At 34.6% G+C, this 16726-nt stretch overlaps 1 protein-coding gene across 1 annotated transcript in view; it reads left to right on the top strand.

Moving 5' to 3' along the window:
* Nucleotides 1-8053: 8053 nt before the first annotated feature.
* The window catches only part of SLCO1A2 (solute carrier organic anion transporter family member 1A2), a 71709-nt gene continuing 63036 nt past the window's right edge, over nucleotides 8054-16726 (top strand). Inside the window, exon 1 of the mRNA XM_006912669.3 lies at nucleotides 8054-8206. The gene's annotated coding sequence lies outside the window, so the exon portion shown is untranslated. The remainder of the gene's footprint in view (nucleotides 8207-16726) is intronic.

The following is a 16726-nucleotide window of genomic DNA, read 5'->3' as shown; positions in this document are numbered from 1 at the left end:
TCTGAAGTTTGGTGGCAATGTCTAGGCTGGATATATCTGTTTGGGATTGGTTAGCCTATAGGGAATACTTAAAAGGTCATTAGATGAGATCACAGAGGAAGTTAAGTATGGATGGAATAAAGAAGACCAAAGACTAAATCATGGGTATTCTAGTGTTAGAAGATTATAGAGAAGATGAGGGTCCACTAGAGGAGACTGAAATAAGTCACCAGCAAGATAAAAGAAAAACCAAGAGAATGTGGCATCCTGGAAGCCAAGTGAAGAGACTTTTCAGGAGTAAGGAATAATAGACTTTGTCAAATGCCACAAAGAAGTCAGATAAGAGAAAACTGAGCCATTAGATGGAAAGTTCATTGGTAGGTTGGCCATATAAGTTATTATTCAAACTTGACTTTTCTAAAACCAAAAGTAGGTGTGGCTATTATTTATGAAGCTAAAATAATAAGTATAAGTCAGAACTGACCTGAGCAACACTGGACGTCAGGTCACCCTAGTCATTAGTGATCCTTTGCAGAAATATTTATTTTCTTCTCTTCTCTTAAATTAATTCCAGTCAGACTTTTACATCCACACTCCACAGAAATTGATCAGTTTTTCAGTTGTCTATCTTAGATTAAAAAATAATTTCTTATGAATGAAAGCAGTGTTGAATGATTGAATTCTAGGATTATATCACATCTTATTTTCTGCTACAGATAGTAAATATTTTTAGCTTTATAGACCATACGGTCTCTTTCATAACTACTCAACTCTACCATTGAGGCATAAATGCAACCATAGGAAATATGTAAACAAATTATCATGACTGTCTTCCCATATAACTTTGTTTATGGATGCTGAAATTTGAATTTTATGTAATTTTAGCATGTTTTAAAAAATTAAACATTTTATAATGAGATAATTAAAGATTCACATTCAGTTTTAATAAATACAACAAAAAGATTCATGTACACTTTATCCCTCTTCCCACAATGGTTATATCTTAAAAATTACAGTACATTATCACATCCTTACAGAACATTTCTACCACACAAGGATTTCTGTTTCCTTTTATATCCATACCCACTTCTCTACCACCCTCATCTACTCCTTAATCCTTACTCCTGTTCTTGTGTATAATTTTCTTATTTAAAGAATGTTATATAAATGGGATAATTATCTGGAGACTTATCTAAGTTGTTGCATGCATCAATAGTTAAACCTTTAGTTTTAGCTGCCTTACTAGCAGTGGAAACTCCCTATCTCTTTGAATTTTTATACATGATTCTTCTACATTCTGTGCCTAAAATTTCCAATCTTTACAGTTCTCAGTAGTTTGATTCTGTTTGTTATTTCTTCTGACTCTCACTCAAATGAATTTGCCTTTCCATTGTTTGTGGAGCTAATTATTTGATCTTAATTGTGAAACTAAATTCGGAACATTTTTCTCCAGGTAGTATTTCCTTCTCTTTTTATTGTCTCACAGAGGCACACTATCTGGAAATGTCTTCTAGAATTTTGGCTCAGTGTTGAAGTCTCATGCTTAGCTTCCCTCTGTTGCTTCTGGACTAAGGTGTAACATCCCAATACTAGTATTGTTCTTGTCTTCATCCTTAGAGCTACCCAGGTCCTGGTTGGGAGTGGGTGTGGGAACATAGAGTTTTACCAACCTTGTAGATCTACTCTACCTCTGCAAAGCCCCATGGCATGCTGAAAATGTATATTTTCTTTTCATAAGCTGGGTGTTCTGTAGTGGGAAAATCTCTCAATGCTTATCTGACATAATGCTGGAAGCAAAGCACAACCATATATTTCTATAAGTTTATTTGATTTTGGCTACATTTTAATACATATGAACATAACACTTTTCTAACAGGGTCTAAGATTTTTCAATATTTCCCTCATTTTCCCAAATAGTTCAAGAAACTCAGCATTAAGTAGCTTCTCCTTGATACCCACTGAATTTCATCTTGCACATAATTTTGGTTATTGAATATATTAGTTACACATAGTTTTTATTTTTTATATAGTTTTAAACAAATTTTTAAATTTGTTTTTCTAAGTGTCAAAATTATGCATGTACAAATTTTAATAACTTTATAAAACTTGTAACAAAAATAATAATCTTTGTTTCTTTTTCCCATTTCCAAGTCTCCCTCATCAGAGGCAACTATTTTCAATATTTTTCACTTTTTTTTTCCTGGTATCACCTCCTTTTTCTTTTTTTAGAAGAACAAAGTAACTGGCTTTCTGCTTTTTATCTACTTTTTCCTATGGATGACGTAACTCTCTTAAATAACCCACTGTACGTATATCTGTGTATATCTACACTACCATACTCCTTTTAATAGTATCCTAATATAGTCAATTATAATTTTGATTAAATAATTATTCAATGTTTATATAGTAAGGACTTCACAGCTGATATTGCATTATAATCATATTTCTTTTCTTGTGCAACCTTTTGTTTCCCCTGAAATTAATAATTACCTTGCTGTTTTATTTGCTTTGTTTTCTTTGTTCCTATCACTAAATTTTCCCAAACTGTCCAAAAAGTGGAAGGTATAATAGGAATATAGAAAATTAATACATTGGGTACCTACGGTGTGCTACTTACTGCCCTCCTAAGGCTTACATTCTAGATCAGTAAGTGCAAATACTTAACATCCTAAACCACTAAGCTCAAGCATTTAACATTCCAGCTCAATAACTTCAAACACATTAGTAGTGTATTGGTTTGGTTTTAACCTTGGAAATGTTCCTCCTAGAGCCATTCATCGTTCTAATCCAGTTCAATTGTTGCTCCCCATTCTTGCTGCACAGGAATTTCTCTTCATCATCACAGAAATTTTATTCACTTAAGTTGGCTCACTTGTTTTCTAAATCTAATGACATTCTTTTTCTTGTTTTACTCCTTCATTTGCGATGAGTATATCCAGTGCAAAATGACTATTTGGGGCTCTTTGTCCAAATTTTGAGAGGAACAGCAGACTATTAAACAAAGGGCCCCACAGAGCATGAGCCCCTTTGTGACTGTACAGATCAAACACACATGAGCCTGGCTCTGTTCTGAGGTTTAGGAAATTAAAATGTAAAGCATATCTCCTCCTAATGATATTTCTAACTGGGCGATAAATAATAGGTACCTAACCTGAAGAATTATTTTGGAGGAAATGATGATTTTCAGTGGGTTTTTGGTATCTGGAATTCTACATATAGAGGTACATCATTTCCCACCTCTGATTTAACTGTGGCTGTTAGATAATGAGTTCTGGTCTTCCTACCTAGCAATGCCTGACAGATTAGCCAATATCTCTGGAGTAAAATGAACTCCGGGCTCAAATTTCAAGACATCTGAGAGCACAATCATTTGAAAACAACAGATTGGGTTATAGATTCAAATGGAAAGAGACTATTAGAACAGATATAACAAAAATTAAAATTTTTATAATATAATAAAATAATTAGCATAATGAATGCAGTAGAATGGATACAGCTTGAGGAATGAAGTTATGAAAGAGAAGATCAAGTTGAGAAAATCCTCTAGAAGAAAGTAAAAGACAAAATAATTAGGAAAATATAAAAGAAAAACCAATAGACAAGGAGGCTAGAAATGCCAGTCTTCCAGTGTAAGAAAAAAAAACAGTTTTACCCTCCTATCTTTCTGTGTGTCTCCCTCAGTTTTATACTACCAGCACACTCACATACCTCTGACACCAGATGTAGGCTTCTTTTCCCCTCACACCAAGCAATTATTTGTGACACCTGGGTGTCCTGAGGTTCAACTTAATTCTGACGCTATCTCCCTAGAGACAACATCAGATCCCACAGGTTAAAGGCTCAGTCCTACAAGACTGCCCTCAACCCTTTAGATGCCAAAATCAGAGGTTCCAGCAATCTTCTCCTTGAGTTTGATTAATTTGCTAGAATAGTTCACCAAACTCAGGCAAACACATTTACCAGTTTATTAACAAATACGGATGCACTGCCAGATGACGAGGTACGTAGGGTGAGGTCTGGGAGGGTCTCTGGTACGAGAGCTTCTGTCCCTGTGGAGCTGTGATGTGCCACCCTCCCAGCGTGAATGTGTTCACCAACCCGGAAGCTCTCTGAACTGAACCTCATCATCCTATTGGGATTTCATGGAAGCTTCCTCACATAAGCATGATCAGTTATTAGTATCATTTCTAACACTCTTCACTCTGGAGGATAGGGTAGGGCTGAAAAAAGCTTCCAATCATGGCTTTGTCTTTCTAGTGATCGGCCCCCATTCTGGGGTCATCCAGGAACCCACCTGGAGTCACCTTAGTAGAACAAAAGATACTCCTAGTGCTCTTATCACTTCCGAATTTAAGAGGGTTTTAGGAGTCCTGTGTAAGGGAAGGATTCAAAGACAGATATTTAAACGAGAGATACACCTAGTGCTCTTACTACTTAGGAAATTACAAGGGTTTCAGGAGCTCTGTGCCGGGGCAGAAACCAATATACATTTTCTATTATCTCACAAACCCACATGCTCACCAAAGGGAAAGCAGATGACTGAACAGTGATACATTCATTCAATGAAGTTTTATGCAACAATAAAACAAATTAGCTACAATGCAATAAAATAAATGAAGTATAGCATTAAGTGAAAAAATCGAGTTCCCTCAAATTACATACAGGCTGAAACTCAAAAGGTTAAACAATTAAACAGATACACGCATACATGCATTTTCTCCTGCTCTCTCCACAATTGCAAAGCTATTTAAAAATGAAAGCAAGGAAATGATGCATGAAAAATTCAAAATGAACCCAAAATTCAGGTGGATGGTTACCTTGGACTAGATGAAATAGGAGGTGAGTTAATGGGGGACACCAGATGTTTAGACGAGTAGTTTATTGACAAGTTTCTAGGATCTATCAATAGAAGCATACCAGGTATGGACAATGAGAACACATTGTGAACCAAGAAGTATGATTAATCATACTTCCTGAGGTTCGTAAAATAACTTTTTACCCAAGTGAGCGATTTCCTAAAAGGCTTACTTTTTACCTTTTCAAAATAGGGCACAGAAGGAATTTAGGAGGGACCATGCTTGACTAATCAGTACTCACTGAGAGAGAACTTGTGCAATGGGGCGAAGAGACCTTGCATAATGTCTCTGATGTTCAGAGGGATATAAACAGGGTGTGCAGCCTCTGAAGGAAGCTTCTATGCTGTACAATTCAGAGATATAACCATGATCTCAAAGGCTGTTTTGAAACCTTCGAAGATAGTAACAGGTCACGCATCACAAATGAATTCATTCCAGTACTTCACATTGCTATCTGTTTAGCTGGAGTCCCAATTTTTACCAGAACTCTGCTAACACTACCACAAACTGGTACTCCAGAAGCATTGTTCTACATTAAGAGTTAGCATTTTTTTTTTCCGTAAAGGGCTAAATAGTTAATATTTTAGGCTTTGCAGGCTATAAGATACTGTCACAACTATTCAAATCTGTTATCGCAGTGATGAAAGCAGCCACAGGTAAAATTTAAATGATAGAGTATGGCTGTGTTCGGTAAAACTTTAATTGCAAAAATAGGCAATAGGCCAGATTTGACCCCGAGACAGTTTATGAAACCGCGTTATATACCACCCATCCAATGATGACTCTTTTATCTTACAGTGGGAGTATCAACACAGCAGGCTCATCAGCGTGGTAAAATGGTATTTAGGTCAGGCCTTACCGTTCATGTTATTCCCCGACAGTTGCCACATCTTCTAATGTGAGAAGAAACAGAGTTCTATGATCCAGACTCTGGAATTGTTATAATGGAATTATTATCGGAGAACACTATCTCCAGAGTTGAAAGTTTGAGATGAGGATTTGAGGAAAAGCAAACAATAAAAAATAGTTTTTAAAAAGCGTCTCAGTTTTTATTGGGGAGTGGGGTTTATCAGTGCTTTCAGAACCCTAAGATGCCTATCTGGGGGTGATCTGCAAACTGTTTATACCTTCACCATCTGTGTATTAATAAGTTTGAAGCTATTTGAAAGCAAAAGTAAGCTTTATTCTACCAGCCATTCAAGGATTGTTTTAAGATAACTTTAGGATCTTAGGACATTTTCTTTTATTATCCTGTTTTTTAGAGTGGATAACAAGCTCACATTTTGCAGTTTGGCATTCTGTAAAAAAACAAAGACTAAAAGGGTAACCAATGTATCTTCACAGCCTGCTTTCCTGATTCATATGTCTGCCGAGAGCTTTTATACGGCAACTTACAGGACCAGCATCTTCAACATGACACAGACCACACTGGATTTTCAAACTCAAGGAAAGGAGTGGGATATTTCTTTGGTGACAATTTAGGGTCTCTGCCTCCGCTCTTGCTTCTTGTGCTCAGCCCTTTCTTTACACAGCAGCCAAATTTTTTTGTTTTAAACAGAAATTGATCAAGTCATTGCCCTACTCACATCCTTTATTGGCTTTTCATGCCCACAGAATACAATCTTAACTCCTCGCTGCACACAGAGCACTGTATGTGATCTGGCCTCTGCTTAGCATCCTAGCTGTATAGTCCCAACTACACCAATCTTCAATCTCCGAATACACCGTGCCTGTTTTTTTCCACCTTTAGGAAGGGAGCTTCCTCGTGGGGCTTCTTGAGAGAAAAGAAAGGTTGGAATTTCCATTTCCACTCTGAGTGACGTGACAGGTGGGATCAGAGCACTTCCTCCCCACTATCTGCCCCCACCCTCTGTCCGCTTTCTAAGCGGTTCTCAGGTTTTGCCCACAGGGCAGCAGGATGGGCAGATGTGCCCATCCTTCTTCAAATTAAACAGTTGAAAACAGCAAAAGATATCTCACCCTCAGAGGCTGAGGAGCAGTACAATATCTGAGAATTATTAAATATTATCTTGGGCAGAAAAAAGACATTGTAGAAAAAAATCCTAACTGGTTTGGTTATTAAGCATTCACACACACACACACACACACACACACACACACACGCACGCACGCACGCACGCACGCATTCCTCACAGCTTTTAAAGTATATTTATTAAATAAGTCCATTGAAGGAAAAAGATTCCCTCTTAATCTCATTATGCTGGCGTGTTTATTTTCTTCTTTTCCTTCAATCGGCATAAACAAAATCTATGAGGTAGAGATCTAGACCATTTTGTTCATTATTATATCCCTAGCACCTAGAATAGTATTTAGCATGCAATAGGCACTCAGCAAATACTTGTTGAATGAAAAAACAATAATTTCAGCAATTCCATGAGGTAAATGCTGTAATTATCCCATAGCTTAGACTAGAAATGTGAGGCTAATGAACTTTTTCAAGATCATAGCTAGTCAGTGCTACATCTGAGTTCAGCCAGTGCTTTTAAACATTCCATACCCTCAGTATCTTGTTTCCCCCTCTAAAATATCAACCCAAGCTATCTTTTCCAGTCAATCCCAAATTCCAACTGGATATGACCACTTCAGGACCTGGCAAGGCCTCTTAATTTTTTCATTCATCCAATCCAGTCAACAAGTTACTGGTAGAATAACTGATAGATAGACAGTTTTCTCTACTGTACAAAAATGTTGGTGTTTCCCACCCCTGCCCCCCGCCATAAGATATTGGTGCCACCCTATAGAACTGAATGTTTCTGTCTATAACCACCCTATGTTAACAAGTCTATTTTTATTTGCTATCATCTTTTTTAAGTTACACAGCTACACAGAAAATTGAACTCAGACTCAATTTTTTAAGCATCTTAGTTCACTAGTGAATAAACCAGTAATTCTTTGATTTACAAAAGACTTGCCAAATTTTTCTTAATCACAAAAGAAAAAAAAATTGAGAAAACTGAGACTCAGCAAGTTAAGTAACTTACTCATTAACTGAATTTTTCTATTGCCTTTTGATCTGATGTTGCTGTATAAGCCACAGCCACATAAAGGTTAACTGTTTAAAAAAAGAAATCTAAACCCACAAGGAGGAGCTTCTGGTTCCAAGTGACTAATCTTTTCTATAACCTGATTTATGCAACCCTGAGAGCCAAAGAAACTTTATAAAAGGATTAAAACTTATATAAACAAAGATCTCTTTATTTGCAGCTCTGATACTCTAGAGAGCAAGAAGCTCCAGCTTACATGTGTACAGAGCTTTGTTTATATTGGTTACTCAATGTATAATTTTAAAAATATCTGATGATCTTATACTATTGAAACAGCAGAGAATAGAGAGGATAGTCAATGCTAAGGTAAGAGAAATTCATTCATTTGGGTTACAGTGGGTTGCAATTCAGTCACTTTGGCTTGGAAAAATATCTAAGGTAGATTTAAAACTCATTTATAAACATAAGACCCTTTGAGTTTTCTAATTAACTTGTCTATAATTTCCTGATTGTGACAACAATTCTATTTAATGCAAGACTGTGTAAGAGTAATAATATTAGTTTTTCACAAACACAAACAAACATATGGGTATATACTTTGATTTTTTCCATATGTAGTTACAAGTAGTTTGAAGTATTGGAAAGGAGTCTGAATGATTCCAGATGATGTTTTCTTCCTATTTTGTCCATAGCCTGAAAACCTCTCTTTGTTTCGCCAGTTCCTCTAAGTCTATCCTTCAAGTTTTGATTAAGTCCTGTGTTCTCCATATCCCTTTCCCTCTCCCCTGAAATCCTAGTGAGTCACACACACACACACACACACACACACACACACACACACACTTTATTAGAGTTTTCTTTCAAAATTCAAAACTGAAAAAGTTATTTTTTTTAAAAGACCAAATAACACAAAAGTTTAAAAGAAAAAAGTCAATTTGGTACTTTTCTTTTTAGATTTTTCTAATGCTCATCTAAAAAAAATATAAAACATATATGTTTTATGCTTTTATATACATATACTCCTCCCTCTAATTTTATTCACAAGAAAAGGGTCATCATTATACACATGATCTGACTTGTTGCTGTCTTCATTTAACCATGTACTATGGACATTCCTCTAGGTCGGCACATAGATCTAAATTATTCTTGATCTATATATCCTTAGAAATAAATGTGTTTATTTTTATAGAATAAATTTCCAAAAGTGAAATTACCAGAAAAAAAAAAAAATGTGTAGTGCAATTCACAATCTTACCAGTTTTCTAGTCCCTTAGATGTTTTAAATCTTTAAAAATTTTGTTAATTTATTATATGAAAAAAATGAAGATGTTGTGTTGTTTTGAATTTCATATTCTTGGCTTTTAGTGAGAGTTAGCATCTTTTATAAAAGGCTTTTAATAAATCTTTTAGTCTATTTGCATCTCCTTTTTTATAAAACCTTAGTTCATACCTATGTTTTTTTGGTAGGAGTTTTTTTTTTTTTTTACATTAGAGATATAAACCCTTGCCTCATATATATTTCAAACATTTTCTCTATGTCTTTTTTTAATGGTATTTTTTTGCTTTTGTGTAATTTGTATTATGAAGTCAACTGTAATTTTTTTCCCATTATAATTTCTTGGTTTTTGTCTTTTTAAAGTTTTTCCTGACCATAACATTTTCTTATTTTATTCAAATATTTTTATTTTTTACATTAAAGTTTTTAATCCATTGCTCTTTTTATTTTCAAACATGATATTATCCAGGACTATCACTTTATTTTCCTTTCATATGGAGGTCTAATTATGATATCAAGATAATTCTTTAACTAAGTTGTATTTTGTTCTTATGAACTACTAAAGAAGTATTTATCATGCATTACATTTTCATTTATACTGGGTCTAGTTATGGTGACTTGTACCAGTGACTTGTTTGCCTATATTTTTTTCTTTCTTTTTCTTTTCTTTTTTTGCTCATGACTTACTGTTTTAATCAGGTTAGTGTCACAGAGGTTTTAATATCTCTTATGGCAGTATGGCAGTTATCTACAATCTTTTTCAATTTCAAGACAAGATGAGGTATTCTTTCTCCTCATCTGAAGCCTAGTGAGTTTGACTTAAAATTTGCTTAGAGTGCTTTATATTTGTCCTCTGTAGTTTGGAGGTCACAGGGAATTGGTGTCTGACTGCTACTTAAGAAGTCTAAAGGGTAGAAGGCTGTGGGTGTATCCGCCTGCCAGGAAGTAGAAGGAAGAGAGGGTCTATTTTAAAAGTAGCGCCATGTCCTCCCCCCCCCACTTTTTTATGGGTCAGCTGGACCTAGTTTGGGGATTGTCTTAGATATAGACTGATTGGATTATATGGAATAGTGTTGAGACCTCAAAAGAGGCTAAAAGTGTATGCAGCATATCTAAATTTAAAGGAGAAATTGTGTATGACTAGTCAGATGAGGTACCTGGTGCATTTACTCTGCCAAGGACACGTCGGGTGAGAGATCATGAATGAAAGGGGAGCTATCCAAAGATCTGTAAAAGCAGCCATGAGAGTCAGTTGTAAATATCTGTCCGTGCGAAAGGAGGAAAGGATGACATTTTCTGCCTCTTTAACTCCTCCCTCACAAGTTTCGACTCTGGAGGAAAGAGAGGCAGCTTGTTTAGCTTTGGGCAAAAGCTGAGTGTATTGAAGTAGGAAGAGGTTGGGAGAAACTGGAAAAGAAAATAGAGAAACAATCTGGGTTTTCCCAACTGAAGGCTTTGAATATGTTGTAGTGAGAGGAAAGAAACTAAAATTTAAATGATGTTCAAAGTTACTTAGATATATTAATCCAGAACTGAAACTTGTTGTGGGACTAAACATTATTGGAAGGCTTTTTTTTCTTTTGAAGGTCAACAGAAAGTAGTAAGACCTGTTTGAGATTCCCATAAAATGAATATGATAGACAATGGGGGGAGAAGAATAAGACTATTTTCTGATATCTCCACATAAATCCTCTTTGTTCAAGGCATTTGCACTTGCAGTCCATTTCTAATGTAAATATTGTTTTCGAGAACAAGGGTGGATTATTTCAAATTGAATTTCAATAACACATCCCTTTCAGTAAACATCGGTCTTCTCAGAAAGACACTGGAATTATGATTTTGCCTTCCTGCAACACTCCCTTCATTTTGCTATACTATTGCTAATTTTTCTACTTAAATATTTTCTACACATACATAATATTTTCTACTTATATATTTTCTACACATAGATATTTTTCCATTTAACCTGGAAATATCTTTTAAATCATGATAATAGATTTAGTTTTAGAGGCATGTCATCTGTCGAACAAACTCGAAAAGAGTCTGGAGGCTCCGGCCAGAAATAAATGATAAAGATTTGATTGAAGGTCTTAGGGTTTGTGAAATGGAAACCCAGCTAGGCAAAAACCCAGAAATGTTCTAAAGAAAAAAGAAATATTAAAAGTTCTTCTAGTAAAAAGTACATTATTGAGAATTATCAGTCTCCTATTCTTAGCCCTAGGATTAGTTCAGGACAGTTATCAGTTAGATGTCAAGCTGTCTGGATGGTGAATGTAGGTGGTTTGGAAGATGGGTGCCAAAAAATCTGGTCACGTCTGGCATTCTGGGTAATGGATGTTAGATGGATATCATGCGATCTGCATATGTGAATGCTTCAGGGGCTAATTAGAAGGTTATCTGGAGGTCTGGTGTAGGTCCAGCCAGGTATTGACACACAAAGAACTGATGTATAACTGGGCATTGACACAAGACTGGATAATTCAAAAGTTTAAGTTTCCAGGAGTGTTAGGACAAGAATAGAATTGTTTCTTTATGTCTCAACCTTCAAAACGTTAGTAATTTTAGCAGCTTGGTTAAAGTGACTCCATTTTATAAATTTTTTATCTCTACTATTTCTTCACACCAATTCTACAGAAAAGGAATTGATAAGGGCAGTCAAAGCATTTGAATCAAATTTGGACTACTCTATAAAGGGAGATTTTTTAAAGTAGAACTTATCATTTATCATAATGATAATAATAATTTCAGAAGTTTATATAGCATTTTAAATCTTCAAAATCTTCAAGACAGGAAATAAATAGAGTTACAATTCTCATATTTGAAATGAGTACAGAAAGTACAAATGTCTTAGGTGCTAACTTAATGCAAGTACTTAGAATCAGAACGAGGACAAGATGAAGCTTAAGCTTGACAACTTTTCTATTACTTTATCTAGCAAAAAGGTAATAGGAGCCACCAATTATTGAAATTTGCAATGTGTCAGGCTCTCTGACAGGCACTATACATTATTTATCTCATTTTTTATTATATGCCATGTGGTTGTCTAATCTTTTAAGGATCTAGAAATAGAAGATTTAAGAATCTCCTATTTGAATTAATTCTAGGAAGTCCAACGAAATCCGCCTAGATGGTCCCTTAGCAGCCTATGAAACATCAGAGATATTTAGGCTTTGAGGGCTTAAAAAGTGAGAATTAATTTAAATGTGGCTGCAACAGCTTGGGTGTTCCAAAACGTCATCCAAATATATGATGGAAATGTTGATAATGCAGGCAAAGAATGAGAGAATGTAAACTGAGCTCTACACTGTCCTGGTTCACCAATATTTTTGTCTTACAAATTAGAAATTTTTTTGACAGTAACAATCTGCGATTTTATTTATTTTTATGAGAATACAATATGGCGATCCAGTGAAACAGTCTACATTTTATTTGCATTCTAAAATAAAAAAAACAGCACATGAAATATGACTATGAAAATCTCACAGGAGGCACCTCATTTTGAAGAAGTCCTGGTTTCTTTTTCTATCCATTTTCTCTTCTATCTATGTGTTATTTTTTTCTTTATTTTCTGATGTCACTTATGTCATTTATGGTTTATGCATTCCTATTCTTTATGCTGTAAATCTTAGCATTAAAGCCCATGCTAACTAAATAGGGCTAGTTGGTAGGACTACTTAATATCTAAATTCAGCATAAACTACAATGTCACAAATATACACTTGAATAGTGAACATATCTTTGATTTTGCTATAGTATCTTTTGTCACATTTATATGGAAGAAAAGAGAGCTGTTTTCCAGTTGAGACTCTGATCATTTGCTAACCTCTTAAGTCAATATTGGATCTTAACCTGTTAATAATAAGTCTCACCTGAAATTATGGTCACATTTGTGGGTATTTCTGTAGGCTAAAATAGGTTTTAAATATACATTCTTAGAAAAGACTAAAAAGAAAGTGTGTAGGTGGTAATAATACCTAAGCTTTTCAGAGACAAATTCTAGATAAAAACAATAAAATGTAATTATAATAATTATAACTTTTTAAAATATATAAATAATATATGCTGATGCCTTCCTGTATTATAGATGAAAGACAATTTACCTCAAATTACTGGTTACAGTGACCAAGATCATTTTTGGTAATAAAGCACTGCATTATCCATTTTAGGTGATTCAGCTCCTAAATTCAAATATAGCAAAAGAGCAACATGTACTAGAGATGTATGAGATTCAAAAGATATTAAAGAGTTTCAGTACATTATGTCTCAAAATAGCCACATTAGATTGCTGTGTGATGGTGTTTGCAATGACAAAACATAAAAGAGTCTTTTCTGCATTTGAACACATCCTAAAAGACTAATCATACACTTGTGGCATTTTACCAGTTGTGGCTTTTAGAATCTCCCAAACATCTCGACCTGTGGGTTTACTTTTTTCTTGTTTTTTACTCAGAAGTCTGAGAATCAAGGTGGGGTTAATAAAGTAATGAAGCTGTGTAATTATTTTTATCCCGTCATGCTTTGGTCAATGCTATATCCTAGTATTTTAGTTAATAATAATCACAGCTAAAATTTACTAACCGTTGTATTGCCATGTATTATTATATACTAAGTGCTTTTCAGGCATTACCTCTATCTTCATATTTTTATAAAGCAGATATTATTTTTTTCATAAATGAAGGAATTGAGGGTAAAAGAAGTTAAGAAATGGATATAAATTTTCGAAAAAGAGCCAGGTTCTCAAAAAGGTCTGCCCTGATTCCAAAACCCTGTTCTTGCCACTATCCCAGTGGTCTGACTGAAGTAGCTCTCAGTGTCCTATTGATTTTTTTGCTCATTGACAGCACAGTAGAGAATCCTTTAAATGCTTAATTCTACTTTAATACTATGAAAGTTGACCACACTTAGAGCATATCTCCTGGTAGAGACAGACACTTATTATAGCCTCAGTTCCAGAAACTGATTTTGAATTTCCTGGAACTCAAAGGGTGTGGTTCTGTTTCATAGCCTCTTTTATTTTTCAGTGCATTTCTGCAGGAGGATTCTGAAAAAAGAGGGTTCCTAAAGGTGCAGTACAGTCTGAGGAAGCCAGATGAAGCTTCAGAGAAGCAAATGGTTTCCATTGTCTTGCTCTTGTCCCTCTTTTGTCCCGACAGCCTTCTCTACCCTGTCTACTCAGATTAACATTTAGGCTCTTTATAATCAGAGTAGAACTGGTGCTTTAAATTCTTGATCATGCTTAGCTATGTGCAAGAAAATGGTTGCAAATGTATGTAGGCTCTAAACCCGACTGGAGAAATTGTAAGCGAACCAGAACTCCTTTTGCCTTTTCTCCGCTGCTCTTTCTCCTTTTTCTTTTCCTTATAGATCACCCCTCTCCTTCCTTCACCATTTTTTTCTTGTTGTCAGGTACCTGCCTATTCCATTCTCCTGGGGCTTTGTTCTTAGCTTGCTGTTAACTAACTTCAACTAGGGTATTAGTAAATAATGATAAAGATCTCCCTTTCAAGAAGAATTTGACTTTCAATGAGAAACTCTTAAACTAAAAGATTCTTAAAATTCCAAAGAATGAATTTCAAATTACAGATTGTGATGGGAGTTAATTCTGGACTGGGTTTCTGCTCAAGACCTGTCATGGTGATTATTCAGATAATTCATATTTTCAAAAGTGGAGGCACGAATTGAACAAAGGGAAATGAATTATCACATACCAGAATACAGTTTTATTACAGTTATAGCTGTGTGTGGGACCACAGCCTCCTAGGCTTTATGTAAGCTCATATTAATTATTTTAGCATTTCTATTACATAGGCCCTATATTCACATGTTTACAGGATAATCAGGGCATTATGCCTATGAAGATGAAGAGATTTTTCTTATTTAAGTCTATAATTTTTTATAAAATTAATTTTCCTTTTTTATAATGCTTGTCCATAATTTCACTTTTAAAAGCATTAAATTTCTTAACATATAGTTTGCTATATATGTGATAACATTTGTGGCCACTTAAATTTGATCATTTCAGAATTTTAGAATTTGCTCTCACTCTTCTAATCTACTTACAACCCAGGTAAACTCTACCAGATATGCTGTTTCTATATTGTCTTCTATTTCCCTTTTAGGATTTGTATGACACTTCTTACTGATTATAACCTTTGTTCTAAATAACAAAAGAAATGTTCCCACAAGGAAGAGGGTGGATTTTTCTGAACCTATATCTAGTATGGTTTTGTCAACATTTTGTAATTCTAGAAGCAATTGCATAAGACAAGTGCCTTTGCATCATTGGTTATTGGAACAGGACAGGTATCTAGTGATACAAATCCTATTTAGGATTTGGGTAGATTATTTTTATTCTATTTTTTTTTGTTCCTTTGAATTTTTTTCCACATTGTTTTGGGTCCACTTATGTTGCCTACCTATATCTTTTTGCTTCTCACCTCTCTTTTTAAATCCTGTTTATTTTCTATTAATAACAAAAGTGCCCTTTGTTATACCAGGTCATTCCTTTATTCGTGTACAGTTACCATGGCTATAATAGTTACCACTGATTGAACACCAAAGATGTGCCATTGCATATTTTATTCCTACTCTTTAATAATTAATAAAACTTTACAATTATTATCTCTGTTTTACAAAGGGGGCACAAGATGCCACACTATCAACTTTATCACACCATATTAAATCTGAACTTTACATTAAAATTTACTTGCTCATTCATTTGTTCACGACTCATAAAATATATTTATTTAAACAATATTTTCAAGGTATTCTCAAAAACTCAACCACTAAAACAACATCAAATACCAAAATAAGCTCAGTAAAAACTGTTGAGTGACTAAGTAAATATTTGAATAAGCTGATATAAGAAAAGTAATGCAGATCAGAGTCTATGTAAATTCAGAAGAAAGTTGAAAGGATCATGAGAGGTTCCTTAGAGAATGTGGCATTTGAGGAGAATGTGGATATAGACTCCCGGGGGTAAGGGAAGAATATTGCAAGGTGAGCAAATTTCATGGGCAAAGGTATGGAGGTTAGTGAGTGTGAGGTGTGAAATATAGAAGGTTAATAGACAAGGGGAACAGTAGCAATGCAGATGTAGTCTGATGTCCCATGGGAAGGACCTTAAGGGACTGGCTATCAAATATGGGCTTATTTGCTCAGCAGAATTTTCAGTTAACCATAAAAGAAAAAAATAAAAACAAGAATATTCCAACTGAGGCAGGAGCAGGATTTAATTTTTTTAAAACAGCATTTTATCTCATTTCAGGAATCTAAAGCAAAGAAGGATGGCTTAACAAGGATACTTAAAATTGCTGGGTTTCTAATGTTCAGAATCATAACTCTACTATTAGCTGTTTACAATTTACCAAGTTTCCAACTATCATTTTCTCTTTTGTTCTCAAACTCGGGTCATAAAGATATAGGCAAAATAAATGGCTTTTTAAAATGTTTTAAAAATAAACATCTATAGCAAAAACATTTTATTTTCTAAGACTGACATTTTATTATAAGATCTTAGTTAGTATTAAATTTAACACAATTTTTAACATGACAATTTATGTGTACCGGCAACAAACATGTGACACAGAGATTCAAATATTCAGGCTAGC

This window comes from Pteropus alecto, unplaced genomic scaffold, assembly GCF_000325575.1.
Source record: "Pteropus alecto unplaced genomic scaffold, ASM32557v1 scaffold103, whole genome shotgun sequence".
Classification (NCBI taxonomy): domain Eukaryota; kingdom Metazoa; phylum Chordata; class Mammalia; order Chiroptera; family Pteropodidae; genus Pteropus; species Pteropus alecto.
The sequence above is the reverse complement of the archived record's forward strand: the minus strand, read 5'-3'. Positions and strand labels throughout refer to the sequence as shown.